Here is an 18,868-nt window from a genome sequence, read left to right on the forward strand (position 1 = left end):
CTTTCGAGGCCTAACAAGAGGAAGAAGGCTCGTGAAACGCCACTGTGATTTCAACACGGACAGATGGCAGGATCTGCTCAACTCCCAGAGGAACTCTCTTTGAAGTGTTAAACGAACTCTCTTTGAAGTATTTCACAAACTCTCTTCCAACTATTTGGTAACTGAAGTCAACGCTATTTACGACCCGCTGCCCTCTTGAAGTCCCTGTGGTCAGGAGACGGGAGGGGTTATCCATTGTCCTCCAACACCTGCCCCAGCTGGATCCAGGAAGAGCCCAAGCCCGAGAAATCCTCTTCTTGGACTTCAAAGCGACCGAAAACAATGACTCTTTTACACACTTACCATTCCTGCTGTGACATATGTTGGTGCGTGAACATGGAACATCTGAATTAAAAGAGGAGACGAAAACCTTCTTCGTCAGAGCGTGGTGCAGGACTGTGCAGAGAGTGCAGTGGCCATGTCTCTCCTCAATATTGAGTCCAAATTGAATTCTGTCTCTGTTTGATTCCTTGCCTTTTGTCTTGTTTAATAGATGTCCTGTGTTTGAACGTGACATCTAATTGGTCCTTCGAGCCGGATTCCAACACGTCTGACGATTCCAGCATGAGTGAGTGAAACCAGAAAGACCATGGCATCCAAATCCTGATTGAGGAACTGCTTTTTCTTCATTTCGGGCTGGAATTGAAAGACTGACGGAAATCCAAGGACAAGAGGAAGGAAGGCAGAGAGCAGTGAGTACGTTTTGAATTACGAAGAAAGAAACGACTAAGAAAAAGCGTGTGACTGAGGGTTACGACGCATAGACAAACCCTGTAAATCCTAGGCTCTAACAGGTAAAAAGGCCAAATTAGAGGGACGTCGGAGTCCAACGTCCGTGAGTATTAAAATTTTAAATAAAAACTGAATTAAAATAAAAACTGAAGAGGCCAAAATACTGCAGGTAAACGGAACCGCGAAAACTGGAATCCGTAATATCCATAAACAAACATACTAGGGGGTGTCGGAGCCCACAATAATTTGAAATATCCGTGAACCATTATCCTGAGGACGACGGAGTCCAACAGATCTAAAATGGTCTATTCAGAATAAAAACTGAATTTGGCCGTAAAAAACAATAACCTGGAAGGCGACGGGGTCCTCATGTAATAAACATTGAAATTTCCGTAGATCAATATACTGAAAGGTGTGAATGTGAGAGTGTGTGGGAGTAATCGCCATTAGGCTATCACTCCATATTAAAGTTGTGAGAAGTAAATAGTGGGTTATTGTGGATGCTCTAGGCAAGACACCTCCACTGGGGAACCATCTCCAGTAGAAGCGACGTGTACCACAATAATAAATTAAACCACTATCTTACAACAAAGACAAAAGTAATCCTTATAAGTTCGGCTCTGTAGGGGACGACGGATTACTCCAAATTCTCAAAATGGAAAGAGGGACACAAAGAAACGCAGATCTAATATGGTCTATTACAATCTATTTAAACCAAAATAGAAGACAACAACCACGTCAGCGGTTACACCCGACTGCGTGTTGGCGTTGCAGCAGAGAAGGGCATTTTGCAAGAAACTGCCCTGAAAAAAAGAAAACATTTAAATAGGAGACATCCAAATCTCCAAAGACCACACGAAAAGACAAATAAATTGATAATAAGGACATACTAAATTATGAGGACTTAAGTAAAAAAAAAAAAACAGCGAGTAAATTAGAGATAATAATATAAATAAAGGGTAAAGAAATCAAATTTTTGTGTGACACCGGAGCATGTAAAAATTAAAGAAGTTAAAGTAGCAATGATTGTCACACACACACTAGGTGTGGCGAAATTATTCTCTGCATTTGACCCATCACCCTTGATCACACCCTGGGAGGTGAGGGGAGCATGTAGAGAATACAATGACTGTGCTAGGTTTAGTCATAGTATCAGATTATGAAGGAGGAATGAAAAATAGAAAAATAGATGGTAACATTGAGATTGAGTGTGGAGAGAGACAGAGAGAGAGAGAAAAATCAAATAGGAGAAAATCTCGAAAGTGCTAAAGTGAGAGAAAAGTAAAAATAAATGAAGAAATGGGGAAAAATCAATAATAAGAATTAATGCTAAATTAAATAAACTAATGTGAAAGACAGATAATGGGGGGTATTGAAATAAGAGATGAAGAAAAGGTAGACTGAAGATATACATGTATGTTTGGATATATAAAGAGCGCTTTTATATATACAAATATATATATGTATAATTAAATAATGGAACAAATAAAAACCTAGATTAATAACTATAATAAGAGTTGAGATGTATAGTATGATAAAATGATAAAGTGGGTTACATGGTTATTAGCTGAGGAAAGAAGAGAAAAAAAAAAGAAGAGAAATCTCTTCAAGTGTTGCTGACCTTTGCCCTTAAGAGTGCACTCACGCACTTACACATCACCGTGTGAGTGTGTGTGTGTGTGTGTGTGTGCGTGGCGCAGTGGGGGAGGTGTGAAAGTGAATTTATTACATGTAAATTTAAAGTAGGTTTAACTTTGAAGTGTAGTATAACATTCTTAAGTTAGATTATGTTTTAGACATTTGCAACACCATGCATCTGAGTGTTGAGCTAAGATAAGATAAGGACATAACATAGAATAAATAAGGAGGTATGGCAATCAGGAAAACTATCAGCTAGCGATAGACAACTGTTTGCCTTGAATATTATTGAATAGTAATTGCAAATAAAAAATATAAACTATGGGGAGAATGTAAATTCAGAGTTTAAAAGTATAGATTAAGTGGCATATAGACAGTTAAGTGAGTTTAAAACATTACTTAAAAAATGCATAAAGTAATATGTATAACATTTGAATTAGGAGGAAAAATAACATTAGCGTTATTAAATCATCTACATAGTGAAAGACACAAAATAAGCAAAATAAAAGTACAATTATGCAAAAGAGAAGTAAAGAATCTAGGACATTCTCTAAACAAAAATGGACGCACTATTATGGAAAATAGAAAAACTAAGTACGGCAAGTACAAAAACCACAAATAAAGAAGCAAATGATGTAATTTTCTAGGATTAACGAATTATTGTAGAAGTTGAATACCAAATTATGCTAAATAGTAGCTCCTTTAAGTAAATTAATGAAAAAATGAAATCATCTGTAGAGTGGAATTCAGAAGCTAAAGCAGCATTCTGTGAAATAAAAATAGAACAGAATGTGCGATTGTTACAGTAACGAAAATTTTTAAAGCTATCAAATGACCATCAAATTGCTCAATGCAAGCGGCAGAACTAGAAGCACTAATAGAAGCATGTAAAGTAATGAAAGATCAAAAGGTCACAATATATATAAAGATAGCCAAAATATAGGAATGATAAAGTCAACAGGAAAATCTGTAACACATTGGAGAACTGATAAAAAAAAAAGAGAGAAAAAAGAATTAGTAGAAGCAGTACAGCTACCAGCTAAAATAGCAATATGCAAATGTGTGACACACACCAAAAGGAACAGACACAGTATCAATAGGAAATGTGTTTGCTGACAAAACAGCAAAACAAGCAACAGAAAAGGAAATACATATTTCAAATTACAAACTAGTGCATGATATACCAGAGGTGGGACCAAGTCATTGTTTTACAAGTCACAAGTAAGTCTCAAGTCTTTGCCCTCAAGTCCGAGTCAAGTCCCGAGTCAAGACAGGCAAGCCCCGAGTCAAGTCCAAAGTCAAGACTGGAAAGTCTCAAGTCAAGTCCTAAGTCCTGCATTTTGAGTTTCGAGTCCTTTCAAGTCCTTTTAACCACAGACTAATATATTAACACAGATTGTGTATGCTTTTCAAACGCTGTATTTATTTATTAAAACAAGTGCATTTTAAATTGCAGGAAAGAAAATTGTGCTGACATTGCACTTTATAATAGCACTATTAACCAGTCATTTTAAACATTAACTCATTCCTTTACAGAACAAACACATTGAAAAATAAAGTGCAAATGTACTTATTTGTACAAAAGTGTTAACATTGAAAAAACATGACATATACGTGAACATAACAAAAAAGTTGTACTTTTTATATGTCAGGGCCCTATGCTGCATTGCATTTGCAAAAGACCAAATTAGCCAAGAGTCTGTCAGTCATTTGTGCACGATAGGGGCGTAGTATGATGCCACCATGGCTGAAAACTCGCTCCACTGGAGCACTGGAGGCAGGCACTACCAAGACTCTCATGGCCACTCGTAACAGTGAAGGAAGAGTCTTCATGTTCAATGCCCAGAACAAAAGGGGGGAGAGAGTTGTTTTGGGTTGGTGCACTACTTGTAAGTGTATCTTGTGTTTTTTATGTTGATTTAATTAAAAAAAGAGAAAAAAAAAAAAAAGGATTTCTTGTGCGGCCCGATACCAATCGATCCACGGACCAGTACCGGGCCGCGGCCCGGTGGTTGGGGACCGCTGAGGTAAACAACCAACAGTATGTCAGAAAGCTAGCTAAAACGGTACACATATTCATAATATAGTATACATTTTAACTGACCTTTATTTTACTATTTTTGTCTTTTTTTAGGTGGCTAAAATACACGGTGCTGCTGACCGCCGTCTAACGTTATGTGTGATATATTGACTTACGTAACCCTGCTTAAAAAAAATCACTGAACAAAAAGTATGAATAAGGTAGTGAACTGCAACAGATTCCCGTGTTTGCAATAACGTATAACGTTAGCAGTGAGTTTACAGCCTCACTGATTTAACTACACAGCAAATAAAAGTCACGTTACTTAGCCAATAAACGTTATCTTACATTCAAAACTTACCGTTCTTTGTGCAACTTCAAATGCCGGACGAAGTTGGAAGTTGTTGCCTCTCCATCAGTAATTTTCGAACCGCATGTGTTGCATACTGCAAACCGTTTTGTGTTGACCACCTCGTAATTTTTATACCCAAACAAAATTATTTTAGGTATCATTTTTTGTTCACTGGCGTGTGGTTTGGACATGTCTTCTTCGTTGGTTGTCCTGCAATTTGATTGGATGAATGCTGTGTGATGAAAACAAAGTAGATCTAATTTGATTGGCTGTTGTACTGAGACCACACCAGCTGACACACGCAACGCTGATAGACAAGTACACAATGATAAATACGGAGCGCTCCCGAATAACTTTTTCATCTTTGGGTTTTGGGGAAAGTAGCAAGTCATGTCAAGTCATGTCAATTCAAAAGGCTCAAGTCCAAGTGAAGTCACAAGTCATTGATGTTAAAGTCTAAGTCGAGTTGCAAGTCTTTTTACATTTTGTCAAGTCGAGTCTAAAGTCATCAAATTCATGACTCGAGTCTGACTCGAGTCCAAGTCATGTGACTCGAGTCCACACCTCTGTGATATACTAAAAGATATGCAACAACAAAGTACTCCAAAAGAAAAAGATAAATGGATAAAAAAACGGAGTCACGCTGATCAAAGAAGACATCTATGTATGTCCAGACAATAAACTAATCTTACTAAAAAATCTATATAAGTGGGTAGCAGTTTTGAGCCATGGTTGAACTCATGGCTCAACAGGAGGGATATGAATACCCTTGTAGATTCCTAATTAAGCCTTTAGCTTGACGCTCCTCTACTTTCTCCTGCTCCGCTTGCTGCGGCGACAACAAACAAAACTCCAGACGCTCCTCTTCGTTTTGTATCGTTTACTTAATAATTCAAAAACGTAAAACAATAACGATGTGGGAACAAATGAATGGCAAAATAAAGAGAGTTTGTTACAGTAGGTGTTAGAAAAAGCAAGACTAAGAAAAAGTAAGAGTGAGGTCAAAAAACTGTGTGGCTCAATTCCCCCGCACCTGACTGCCATTACCCATAATGCACTGTCCAAAAACCAACCTACCACACAGATCCTTCCGCCATATATGCAATTTACACAGTTACGTCATCAAACTGTTTAGACAAATGTAATAATTATTCTAAGCATGCAAATATATACATTTTCGTATTATGCAAATAAATAGTCCCATTTTGGCTGAATAAACATAAAGCACCTTCCATAAAAATGTAAATTAACTTAAACAGCATTTAGGCTCCTACATTACCGGCCCCTAATTGTTATCAATGTCTTTGAAACAATTACTTAAACATGTTAACTCAAATTCAAGGTGCCTAAATAACCTTAATACTTCTCAAAGAAGCCTGTAGTCCTTTGCCCCATTCAACTTGAGGTCTTTGCTTCGTCTCCATACTTTAATGATCTTCTGCTTCTTGAAGAAGACATAGCTTTGTAATAGGGCGACGAAGCGCGTTAGTCTTAGTTTTCACTTGAACTTGACGAACACGTCCGTCTCCACCAGGAAAAGTTTCTAGAATTCTTCCAAGTGGCCAGGAATTTCTGGGTGAAGTATCGTCCACGATCAGCACCACATCTCCAACACGAAAGTTTCTTCTAGGTGAAGACCATCGCTGACGTTCTTGAAATTGCGCTAGGTATTCCTTACACCAGCGTTTCCAGAAGATATCCGCAAGGTATTGTACTTGTCTCCATCTGCGACTGGCATATTGGTCGCACGGATGAAACACTCCTGGAGGTAGCTCAGGTTTGACCTTCAGCAATAACAGATGGTTGGGTGTGAGAGCCTCCAAGTCGTTGAGGTCTGAGGATGTCTTTGTGATGGGTCTGCCGTTTATGACTGCTTCGGCTTCACAAAACAAGGTATAAAGACCCTCTTCATCCAAAATTTGTTCCTTTACGGTAACACTCAGTATTTTTCTCACTGAACGGATTAGCCGCTCCCAGCTTCCTCCATGGTGAGATCCTGCTGGTGGATTGAAATGCCACTGGATACCTCTTTGTAGCAAGTGTTCGTAAATCTTCTTGGTGTTCCATTCTTTGATTGATTTCCTCATTTCAGCTGACCGAAAGTTGGTTCCATTGCCGGAATACATCTCTTTGACTAGTCCTCTTCTGGCGAGAAATCTTCTGATTGCATTAAGACATGCATCGGTGTCGAGTGAGGATGCGATTTCCAGATGTACGGCTCTTAAAGCAAGACACGTGAAGATGACGCCATACCTCTTTACATGTCCTCTTCCCCTCTTCACTTGGAACGGACCAAAGTAGTCCACACCGACTCTTGTGAAAGGTGGATCGTCAGGTAGGACCCTGCATGTTGGTAGATCTGCCATGAGTTGCTTTCCAGCGGCTCTGTGGAGTCTTTTACAGATGACACACCTGGACAAAAACCTTCTGATGGCTACAATGGCTCCGGGTATCCAAAATTTCTGACGTAGATTGGCCATCATGTGATTCCTTCCGGCGTGAGCTGTTAGGTCATGAATATGTCTCAACACAAGCCTTGTGATGTGTGAATCCTTAGGCAATATGGCTTGCTGCTTGGAGTAGTTAGGCATTGCTATACGGCTCAACCTTCCACCAACTCTCATAGCTCCATCTTGAAGAATTGGATTTAACTTGAAAAGTGAACTACTTTTCTTTACTCTTTGATTTTTCTCCAGCATCGCCCAATCTTCTTTGAAACTTTGTCTTTGACAGAACTTCACAATTTCTGTTTCTACTCTAGTCATGTCATCACAAGTCAGACACTTTCCTTCGACATCTTTCTTGAATTCAAGCATCTTACTTTCTTCTCCTGATGTTCTTAGTTCGTTTCTTTTTTCCTTCAGCTCTTTCAGCAGATCTTTGAATTTTAGAAACCAGGCAACAGCACGCTTCAATGCTGTCCAAGAGGAATAATGGTTCATCCACTGATCCACAAAATCTTTGGCTTCTTGTGTCTGAATGACGTATACATGAGTCACTCTTTTGACCTCTAGGTCGTCCATATCCAGCATTCCAGGATCTGGATTTTTAGGCCACTGGTCTTGTGAGCTGAGCAAGAAACTTGGTCCTGAGAGCCAGCTCTCATTTTTCAAAAATGCTTCCACGGTCTGTCCTCTTGAGACGTGATCAGCGGGATTCAGAGTGGTGTTAACATATCTCCACTGAGATGTCTGAGAGTGCTCCAGGATTGCCGTGACCCTGTTTGCAACAAACGTCTTGAATCGGGTACACTCACTGTTCAAGTACTTGAGCACTGCCGTGCTATCTGTCCAAAAGATAGACTCCTGAATCTCCAGTTCAAGCTCTTTTCTCAGAAGCTTATCCATTTTTATAGCAACTGTGGCTGCAGTCAATTCCATTCGAGGAATAGTTGGAGACTTTAGGGGCGCCACCCTTGTCTTTGCCATGATCAAGGTGGATTGAGCTTCACCTGTTGAAAAGCGCGTCAGCAAGTAGCTTGTGGTTCCGTAGGCATCTTCACTTGCATCAGCAAAGTGATGAAGCTGCGCAAAGGCTGGCACACCAAACTGCTTTAACTTGATGCATCTGTCAACTCCAAAATTTTCAAGCTGTGACAGACTTGAGATCCACTTTTTCCATCTCTCAATCACTGTGTCTGGCAGTTCTTGATCCCAACTATATTTCTGCCGACATAGATCTTGCAGAATTCTTTTAGCAGGCAATATTACTGGAGCCAGAAAGCCCAAAGGATCAAAAATTGAACTTACTATGGAAAGCAATCCTCTCCGAGTGTATGGTTTATCCTTGAGGTTGATCTTGAACTTGAATTGGTCTGATTCGGCACACCACTGGATGCCTAATGTTCTCTCCACTGGCAGGTAATCCTCATCCAAGTCCAGATCTTGAAAACCCTGTGCTTTTTCCTTTTCTGGGATCGAGTTAAGCAACTTCCTGCTGTTGCTTGACCATTTTGTCATCCGAAATCCTCCTTTTGCCAACATTTTTCTCAACTCGGCACACAGGGTAATGGCTGTATCTTCATCAGCAACTGACTTAAGACAGTCATCCACATAAAAATTATTGTTGACAGACCTTGCTGTTTCCTGTCCAAACTCGTCCGCAAAGTCTGTTGCACATTTTTGAAGTGCAAAGGTTGCAACACTTGGTGATGATGTTGCGCCGAAAATGTGAACCAACATCTTGTGTTCAACAAGATCCAGCTCGTAGTTTCCATCAGGCCACCAGAGAAACCTCAGGAGATCAGTGTCTTCGTCGCTTACTCCAACCTGATGGAACATGGCTTCCACGTCCGCCATAACCGCCACAGACTCCTGGCGAAATCTTATAAGGACCCCTATTAATGAGCTGGTGAGGTCAGGTCCCTGCAGAAGCTGTTGGTTTAGTGAAGTACCTTGAAAGCTTGCGCCGCAGTCGAAGACTACACGCAACTTCTGTTTGGTTGGATGTCTTACTCCATGGTGAGGCAGATACCATGTTCGCCCCTCAGTAGGTTTGCGCTCTTCACCTTCAAGCTTTACTGCATAACCTTTTCTTAAAAGGTCATCCATGAACGCCGCGTACTCTTGGTAAAACTTGACGTCTCTGGAAAATTTCTTCCGTAGGTTCAGTGCACGTTGCTCTGCAATTGCCCTGTTATTTGGCATACACAAAGGATTCTTCCTCACTGGAAGGCAAACATTGTAGTGGCCATATTTAATTACTGCAGTTTGAGACACCATACTGATAAACTGATGGTCGTCCTTGGACATCTCAATGTTTTCATTTTGTCCAGCATCAGGAAAGTCGTGCTTGAACTGCAGCTGCCAAAGCTCCTCAAGCTTCACCACTGAGATTCTATTAGCAGTAATTCCTGTCAATTTGTCCACTGCAGTTCTGTCACTTCCACCTCTGAGTGGTCCATTTACTGTCCAACCTAGCATTGTTCTCACAGCGTATGGTCCATTAGCCACACTTTTAACCACTTGCAGTGGCTCCATCGCTTTGGGAACGTTTACTCCGATGAGTAATCCAATCTTGGCTTTAATATTAGGTATTCTCACCTCCTTTAGGTGTGGCCATCTGTCAATATCCTCTTGTCGGGGAATATTGTCCTTAGAGACAGGAATGTCTTTCTGTGTATAAACTTCCTTTAGTTCCACAAACTCTTTTCCGTCCAAGCTGCTAATTTCCAAGCTAGTCACGATGCTTGTGTTCACGACTGTGTCGTTTCCCATTGTTCGCAGCGAGATGCTTACATTGCGTCCACTCACATTCAGTTGGTTTAGCAGTGACTCTGTGGCAAAAGTAGCTGAACTACCTGGGTCCAGGAAGGCATACGTGATCACTGTCTTGGTTCCTTTTTGTGCCTTGATGTACACGGGAAGGATCGAAAGAACACAATCTTCTCTACCGGCCCCAGTGACACCACGGGTTTCAGTTGTTTGTACAAGGGCACTTGATATTGATTGCTGTTCAAAATTGTCCTTTGTGGTTTCTTCTCTGGAGTCTTTATGACCAATGTGTAATAATGTGGGATGCTGTCTAGAGCATTCTTGACATTTAAGTTTTTGTTTGCAACTACCGTATTTTCCGCACTATAAGGCGCACCTAAAAACCACAAACTTTCTCAAAAGCTGACAGTGCGCCTTATAACCCGGTGCGCTTTATATATGGATAAATATTAAGATTCATTTTCATAAAGTTTAGGTCTCGCAACTACGGTAAACAGCCGCCATCTTTTTTCCCCGTAGAAGAAGCGCGCGGTACATGCTGGGATATGTGACGTTTCATTCCCATTTGTGTGTTTATGTAAAGACCCCAAAATGGCTCCTATTAAGTGTGTTGTCTGTCTAATTATAAATAATGCAGACGAGGCGTGTTAACTGAGTTCTCAACGTTTTCTCACAGCGTGCTCATAACCACATTCGAACTCCCAGCATACAACAACGCTTCTCAGGGCTACCGCGCATGCTCGTAACTATCGTTGCATGCTGGGTAGTGTAGTTGTTATATTTGCTAGCTCATAACAGCACATTGAGAGACACGCTTACGCGCTTAATTCAATACTCGCCGTCATTCCGGGTGGATTGACAAAAGACCTCCAGCCGCTAGATATTGGTGTCAACAGGGCATTCGAAGCTAGACTGCTAACTGCGTGGGAACTTCTCAGGGCTACCGCGCATGCTCGTAACTATCGTTGCATGCTGGGTAGTGTAGTTGTTATATTTGCTAGCTCATAACAGCACATTGAGAGACACGCTTACGCGCTTAATTCAATACTCGCCGTCATTCCGGGTGGATTGACAAAAGACCTCCAGCCGCTAGATATTGGTGTCAACAGGGCATTCGAAGCTAGACTGCTAACTGCGTGGGAACAATGGAAGACAGAAGGCGAACACACCTTCACTAAGACGAGGAGGCAGCGCCAGACGACGCCAACATCTGCCAGTGGATCGTAAATTTGCCCAACTTTTCACTTCGGACACCGAAGACGAAGGATTTACGAATGAAGAATAACTTCAGAAAGTGAGCGCTATGTTTATTTTGTGTGTTGTGACATTAACGTTCGAGCAACATTATGTTGCTATTGCTCTGCACTATTTTGAATTTTACTATGTTTGTGATTGCACATTTGCGTACATTTTGGGAGTGAACAGAGTTGTTAGAACGCTGGTTTTTAATATATTATTAAAGTTTGACTGACCTATCTGACTGTTTTTTTGACATTCCCTTTAGCGCAGCGTAGGCGCGGCTTATAGTCCGGGGCGGCTTATTGGTGGACAAAGTTATGAAATATGTAATTCATTGAAGGTGCGGCTAATAATCCGGTGCGCCTTATAGTGCGGAAAATACGGTACTACTCATATGTCCATGCTTTAAACATGCAAAACATACTCCTTTGCTTCTCAAGAAGTCAATCTTGTCTTTGTGTAGCTTGCTCTTGAATTTCTTGCAAACTGTAAGGCTGTGTTGCTCTCCGTTACAATAAACACAAGGTTTTCCAATAAAGTCCACCGAAATTGTGCGTGTTTTTGTTATGATGTGGTTATCATTTTCTGTCTTGGGGGGCACAACGACTGTTGTAAACACCTTTTTTGGTTTGAGGGTTTCTACATATTGTGGTTTTATTTTCTGTCTCACAGAATCTTTCGTGTTCATGGTGGTTTCTTTTATGTTCCCATAAAGCGGATTCAAAAGATACTTGACTTGCCGGTTTACAAAGTCCACAAAATCCTTAAACTTAACTCTTGTCTTTGTTCTTTCTTGCAAGTCGCATGCAAACTTCCTCCAAGGTTCCCTGAGTTTATATGGAAGTTTGTTTGTCAGTGCCTTTATATTAGCTGTGTTGTCCAAGTCCTCCATGTAGTTAATGTCTGTCATTGTGTTAGAGCAGCCTGTGAGGAATAATGCGAAGGACTGAAGGGCAACACCGTCTTCTGGCTTGATTGTTGGCCACTCCATGGCTTCTGTTATGTAGGCTTCGGCTATCTTAAAGTCATCACCAAAAAACTCCTTTAACATTTGTTTTGCTTTAGTGTAGCCTGTTGATGATTCCATATGGATGTAACTCTTAACCAACTCATGTGGTTGTCCACTTGTATACTGTAGCAAAAATTGAAGACGATCCCGGTTGTCACTAGTCCACGTTAGCATCCTCCTCCATTAAGTGCTCAATCTGCGTCATCAAGCAAGTCAATTGAGCCAGTGCGCTCCTGCGTGCCTGCATCTTTCTCGCCTTGTGCTCTTCTACAGCCTTCTCGGTCATTTTTACTGTCTTTTTTCCACTGTCTTGTGCATCCATAACAAGCCAATATTTCCACAACGAGTCAATAAAAAATGCCGATGTGCAGCAGCATCGCACCCGGACGAGCTTCTCTCTCTCTCTCTTTCAAGCAGCGTGCACTCACGTACCTGCTCGCGTCCTCTTGCAGGCTTGTTCCTCTGTTCCTTTTCAGTCAGGTGGTTCCACGTTCCTCTTAATCCACAAAGAGCAAGTTTTTTGACTAAAATGTAGATTCCTAATTAAGCCTTTAGCTTGACGCTCCTCTACTTTCTCCTGCTCCGCTTGCTGCGGCGACAACAAACACAACTCCAGACGCTCCTCTTCGTTTTGTATCGTTTACTTAATAATTCAAAAACGTAAAACAATAACGATGTGGGAACAAATGAATGGCAAAATAAAGAGAGTTTGTTACAGTAGGTGTTAGAAAAAGCAAGACTAAGAAAAAGTAAGAGTGAGGTCAAAAAACTGTGTGGCTCAATTCCCCCGCACCTGACTGCCATTACCCATAATGCACTGTCCAAAAACCAACCTACCACACAGATCCTTCCGCCATATATGCAATTTACACAGTTACGTCATCAAACTGTTTAGACAAATGTAATAATTATTCTAAGCATGCAAATATATACATTTTCGTATTATGCAAATAAATAGTCCCATTTTGGCTGAATAAACATAAAGCACCTTCCATAAAAATGTAAATTAACTTAAACAGCATTTAGGCTCCTACAACCCTTATACAGAAGTACTATACTTCCTATAGTTTAATTCTTATTAAAAAAAATTGTATAAAACATCTATGCAAGTAACTAAATAAGAGTGAAGGAAAACATTATTGTCTGGTCATAGTAGATGCATTTTCAAAGTAGGTAGAAATATTTCCTAAAGGAAAAGCAGATGTGCAAATATTTAGTAAAAATGTACATTAACATTACAAGTACAACAGGACTAACACCATTTGAAAGATAGTGGAAAGACCAACCTGGGTACACTTAGTACATTGTAAAAAGGTCATTTCTGTTGAATCATCCAATAAGGAAAGGGAAGCAAAGTCTGGTAATAGTGTGGACGCACACGATGACTAGAGTTGAGCCAAACCACTGACCTTGGTAGAGGAGTGAATCAGCAGAAATGACACCCCAATGGCTCAGACGGTCCATAACATATGGGTTAACGATATTGGTACTGGTCGGCCCTGCCCCCCTAATATGGTTCACTTGGGAATCTGAGGAAAATGTAGAACTCAGGAAACAAAATGATACTGCACCCATAGTAAACCCAAACCACTGGCAGAATCAAGAAGTAAAATACACTCACAGGGGAGGTCGTATTAGAAGACGGGCAATGGGAGGATTCGGAGTAACCCCATTAGTGGAAAAAATGCCAGAAAATCCTTGCCAGAAAAACAGTAATGGACAAAAGTATTCGGGTTTCTATTTGTGTTATCAAAGGGACATGTTCACCAGCACACTGCAAATTCCACTGTCACAATTAGAAATAGGAGGACACAGGGGGATTGAGTGGCAAAGCTATCCGTGGTACATAGGAGTGAGCGGATATACTTCTGATTGGGGATGGGTTTCTCATACCACCGACTCGTGGGACACATCCACTTATGGGTGGCAACCAGAGGCAATCAAATGGAAATCCCGATTTAAATTGACTAAAACAGGCAATAGTCTAGTAATGAAATTCAATACTACAGAGTCTCCACTCAACTCCACTCCACCTGTTAATAGACATGTTGCCCCTAAATGTTATCCTCTGGCTATTTGTGTCTACAAGACTGGTGAAGATCCCTGTGCTGTCATATCACTCTGCCCAAATGTGACCATTAAAGATAGAAGTAAACAATTTAGGAACCATATTGGGAAAACACACACAGGTCTAACAATAGGACCCCTGACCAAAAGCACTCTCAAGGTCCACATTGTCAATGGACCCTTATCAAAGGATGAATGGTTTACTATTACCACAGGAGTATCAGGGCAAAACAATAATTGGTTGCTCATGGCGGAGCAAGCGGGTAAGGCTGCTAAAATTGATTGTGTGGTATGCATGAGTCCTAGGCCATTACTCAAGATCATCCCGGCACCTATGAGTGAAAAATGTTTAATTGAAGTAATGAGCAAAACAACTCCTGAAAGGAATTGCACTACATGGGACAAAATCTACCCTGTAACTAAGGAAACAAAGCAGAAACCAATATTTGATAAACATGTGACAAAAGCTAATTACACCTGCATTAACATGCTAGGCTCTGGACAACAGTTAGGAAATTTATCATTGGATAACTGCTTACACATAGTAAATGTATCAATATTTGTACCAGTATCACGAGGAGATGTGTGGTGGTGGTGCGGTGAGGAAAGAATCTATAACCGATTACCGCAAAATGTAACAGGATATTGTGCTCTGATCACACTGCTCCTGCCCACCTCCATATACCCCACAACAGCACAAGAATTGTTAACACGCCTGAACAGTTTGATACCTAAACATTGGAAAATAACTAAACGTGATATGACCTGGCAAAGTGTTGGAGATCCAACTTATATTGATGCAATAGGTGTCCCAAGAGGTGTACCTGACAACTATAAATTGGTAAATCAAGTTGCAGCTGGATTTGAATCATCCGTCTGCTGGTGGTGTACGATTAACAAGCATGTTGACAGGATAAACTATGTCCACTACAACGTACAGAGATTGGGAAATTGGACACAGGCCGGACTTGAAGCAGTCGCTGATCAACTCGCCGCCACCTCCCTTATGGCCTTTCAAAACCGTATGGCGCTGGACATGTTGTTAGCGGAAAGAGGGGGTGTGTGCGCAATATTTGGTGAACAGTGTTGCACGTTCATACCAAACAACACCGACGCAGAAGGTAGCCTGACCAAAGCACTGGAAGGCCTTCGCACCCTCAACGGTAAAATGAAAGAGCACCCAGGCATAGATACATCTATGTGGGATGGGTGGATGGACGGTTTCGGCAAATACAAGTCTTTGGTATCATCAATTCTAGTATCTATGGCCGTGTTTGTAGCAATACTGACGTTGTGTGGATGTTGTTGTATTCCCTGTCTGCGTTCTCTGCTTAACCGTCTGATTACCACAGCGATTAGCCAGGCAGATGATAAAGCTGTTCAGATGCACCTCCTGGCGGACGATAAGGAAGATGAATCTGATGATGGGGATACCTACCTGGATGGTGTTCCTGATCTGTTTCCAGACCCGAGTAACGATGAGAAAAATTGATGTTGAACTCTGAGTGTAAACATAACTTGGCCCTAGGAAAATGAACCATTAACTGAAAATCTTAAGAAGAAGTTATTGGGGATGAAGAGAGTCTGGGGAAGTTTTTGCGATAAACAGGAGGGAAATGTTGGAATAATTGTTTGTAAGTTATCACAAAAGAAACGTTGTATTATGAATGCTGTCTTTCGAGGCCTAACAAGAGGAAGAAGGCTCGTGAAACACCACTGTGATTTCAACACGGACAGATGGCAGGATCTGCTCAACTCCCAGAGGAACTCTCTTTGAAGTGTTAAACGAACTCTCTTTGAAGTATTTCACAAACTCTCTTCCAACTATTTGGTAACTGAAGTCAACGCTATTTACGACCCGCTGCCCTCTTGAAGTCCCTGTGGTCAGGAGACGGGAGGGGTTATCCATTGTCCTCCAACACCTGCCCCAGCTGGATCCAGGAAGAGCCCAAGCCCGAGAAATCCTCTTCTTGGACTTCAAAGCGACCGAAAACAATGACTCTTTTACACACTTACCATTCCTGCTGTGACATATGTTGGTGCGTGAACATGGAACATCTGAATTAAAAGAGGAGACGAAAACCTTCTTCGTCAGAGCGTGGTGCAGGACTGTGCAGAGAGTGCAGTGGCCATGTCTCTCCTCAATATTGAGTCCAAATTGAATTCTGTCTCTGTTTGATTCCTTGCCTTTTGTCTTGTTTAATAGATGTCCTGTGTTTGAACGTGACAATTCTTCAGAACCGATTCAAAGCGAGTGTATCAACTGGCTGCTGAAGCAAACTTATATGACAGTGATCGTTTGTTTACATTGTTTACAGCAATGTAATGTTCATATGGGACACAATCATGAAGTAACAGCGCAGCTAAATGATAAAAGACACATATAAATAGAACCACGACCATCATCCCTCGCCTGTGACGGGAAGTAAACAAGCCAAACACGAGAGTCCGTGAACATTGCTCCAAAGTACGGATTTTGTGTTAATTTATTGTGCATAGGGCTGGACGATATGGCCTTTTTTTAATATCTCGATATTTTTAGGCCATATCACGATACACGATATATATCTCGATATTTTGCCTTAGTATATAGTTACAGGAATAAATCATCTAGTTTATTAAAACTATTTAGCAAGGTCTTTATACATTTGGTTTTATTCAAGTTTAGCGATCATTTATTTTTGTCAAACCAATATTTTAGTTTACATTTATTTGACCATTCCAAGAGCTACTGCAATTTTGCTGCAAGTTCTCCTTCGGAACAGAAAATATTTATGTCATCAGCAAACCACAAACTTCAATTAAATATACACCTTACAAATGTGCATAATCAATACTTTAGGACCCAATACTAGCCTATGTGGGACACCACAGATAATACGCAGTTAATTTTTACCAAAATTTAAAATGCCACAATAACACAAAAGAAGTAATAAGTCCACATTAATGTAGATAAATATTTGTTTAGAAAACTATAAAAAATGTTTGTTGACATAAAGATGTTAATCAAAGGTGTTTGATAAACACATTAAAGGGGCTGTTTGCTACTCCCTCAAACTCAAAATATAATAAGAACACCACCGACTAGTTTACATTACCATTAGTGGTTTAACAGAGCATATATATATATATATATATATATATATATATATATATATATTTTAAAGGTCTTTATTTTACACAAGTAAATTATAAATGATAAATGGGTTATACTTGTATAGCGCTTTTCACCTTAAAGGTACTCAAAGCGCTTTGACAGTATTACCACATTCACCCATTCACACACATTCACACACTGATGGCGGGAGCTGCCATGCAAGGCGCTAACCAGCAGCCATCAGGAGCAAGGGGTGAAGTGTCTTGCCCAAGGACACAACGGACGTGACTAGGATGGTAGAAGGTGGGGATTGAACCCCAGTAACCAGCAACACTCCGATTGCTGACACGGCCACTCTACCAACTTAAATGAGTCAAAATTACCCTTTGGAAAGTTGGCGCCCTCGGGGCAGCCTCATAAGTAGGGATGTCCGATAATATCGGACTATCGGACTGCCGATATTATCGGCCGATAAATGCTTTAAAATGTAATATCGGAAATTATCGGTATCGGTTCCAATAAGTAAAATTTATGACATTTTAAAATGCCGCTGTGTACACGACGTAGGGGGAAGTACAGAGCGCCAATTAACCTTAAAGGCACTGCCTTTGCGTGCCGGCCAAGTCACACAACATCTACGGTTTTTCACACACACAAGTGAATGCAATACATACTTGATCAACAGACATACAGGTCACACTGAGGGTGGCCGTATAAACAACTTTAACACTGTTACAAATATGCGCCACACTGTGAACCCACACCAAACAAGAATGACAAACACATTTCGGGAGAACATCAGCACCGTAACACAACATAAACACAACAGAACAAATACCCAAAATCCCTTGCAGCACTAACTCTTCCGGGACGCTACAATATACACCGCCCGCTACGGTGTCACCGTTTGTTTTTTACTTTCACTTTTTGTGACGATGTTGCAAAAAGTGCTGTTGATGTAATCCCAGGATGCAGAGAAGGCAAGCGATTTGCAACACAGGTGTAGCAGGAAATCAGACAGCAACAGAACACTTTAACATACAGGCCATAATGAACTAGCACTGAAAGACTGAAAAATGTGGAACTAAGGCCTTGTTCACACTGCATCTCAATTCCAATTTTTTTGCCCATACGTGACCTGTCTTTTTTCATGTCAGTGCAATTCCGAGTTTTTCATATGTGGATATAAATCTGATATGTATCCAATTTGACTGTAGTCCAGTGGTTCTTAACCTGGGTTCGATCGAACCTTAGGGGTTTGGTGAGTCGGCCTCAGGGGTTCGGCGGAGCCTCTGCCGCGGAGGTCAAGACACACCCGACTCATCGTGTAAATAAAAACTTCTCCCTATTGGCGTATTATGGATACCTCCAAAGAATGTTCCCTCTAATTTTCCATCTGATTTTCAGGCGTGTAATTTGTTGTGAGTTCATGCACTGTGTTGGTTTTGTTCTTTGAACATGG

The sequence above is a fragment of the Nerophis lumbriciformis genome, linkage group LG04, assembly GCF_033978685.3.
Source record: "Nerophis lumbriciformis linkage group LG04, RoL_Nlum_v2.1, whole genome shotgun sequence".
In the NCBI taxonomy this organism is placed as follows: Eukaryota; Metazoa; Chordata; class Actinopteri; order Syngnathiformes; family Syngnathidae; genus Nerophis; species Nerophis lumbriciformis.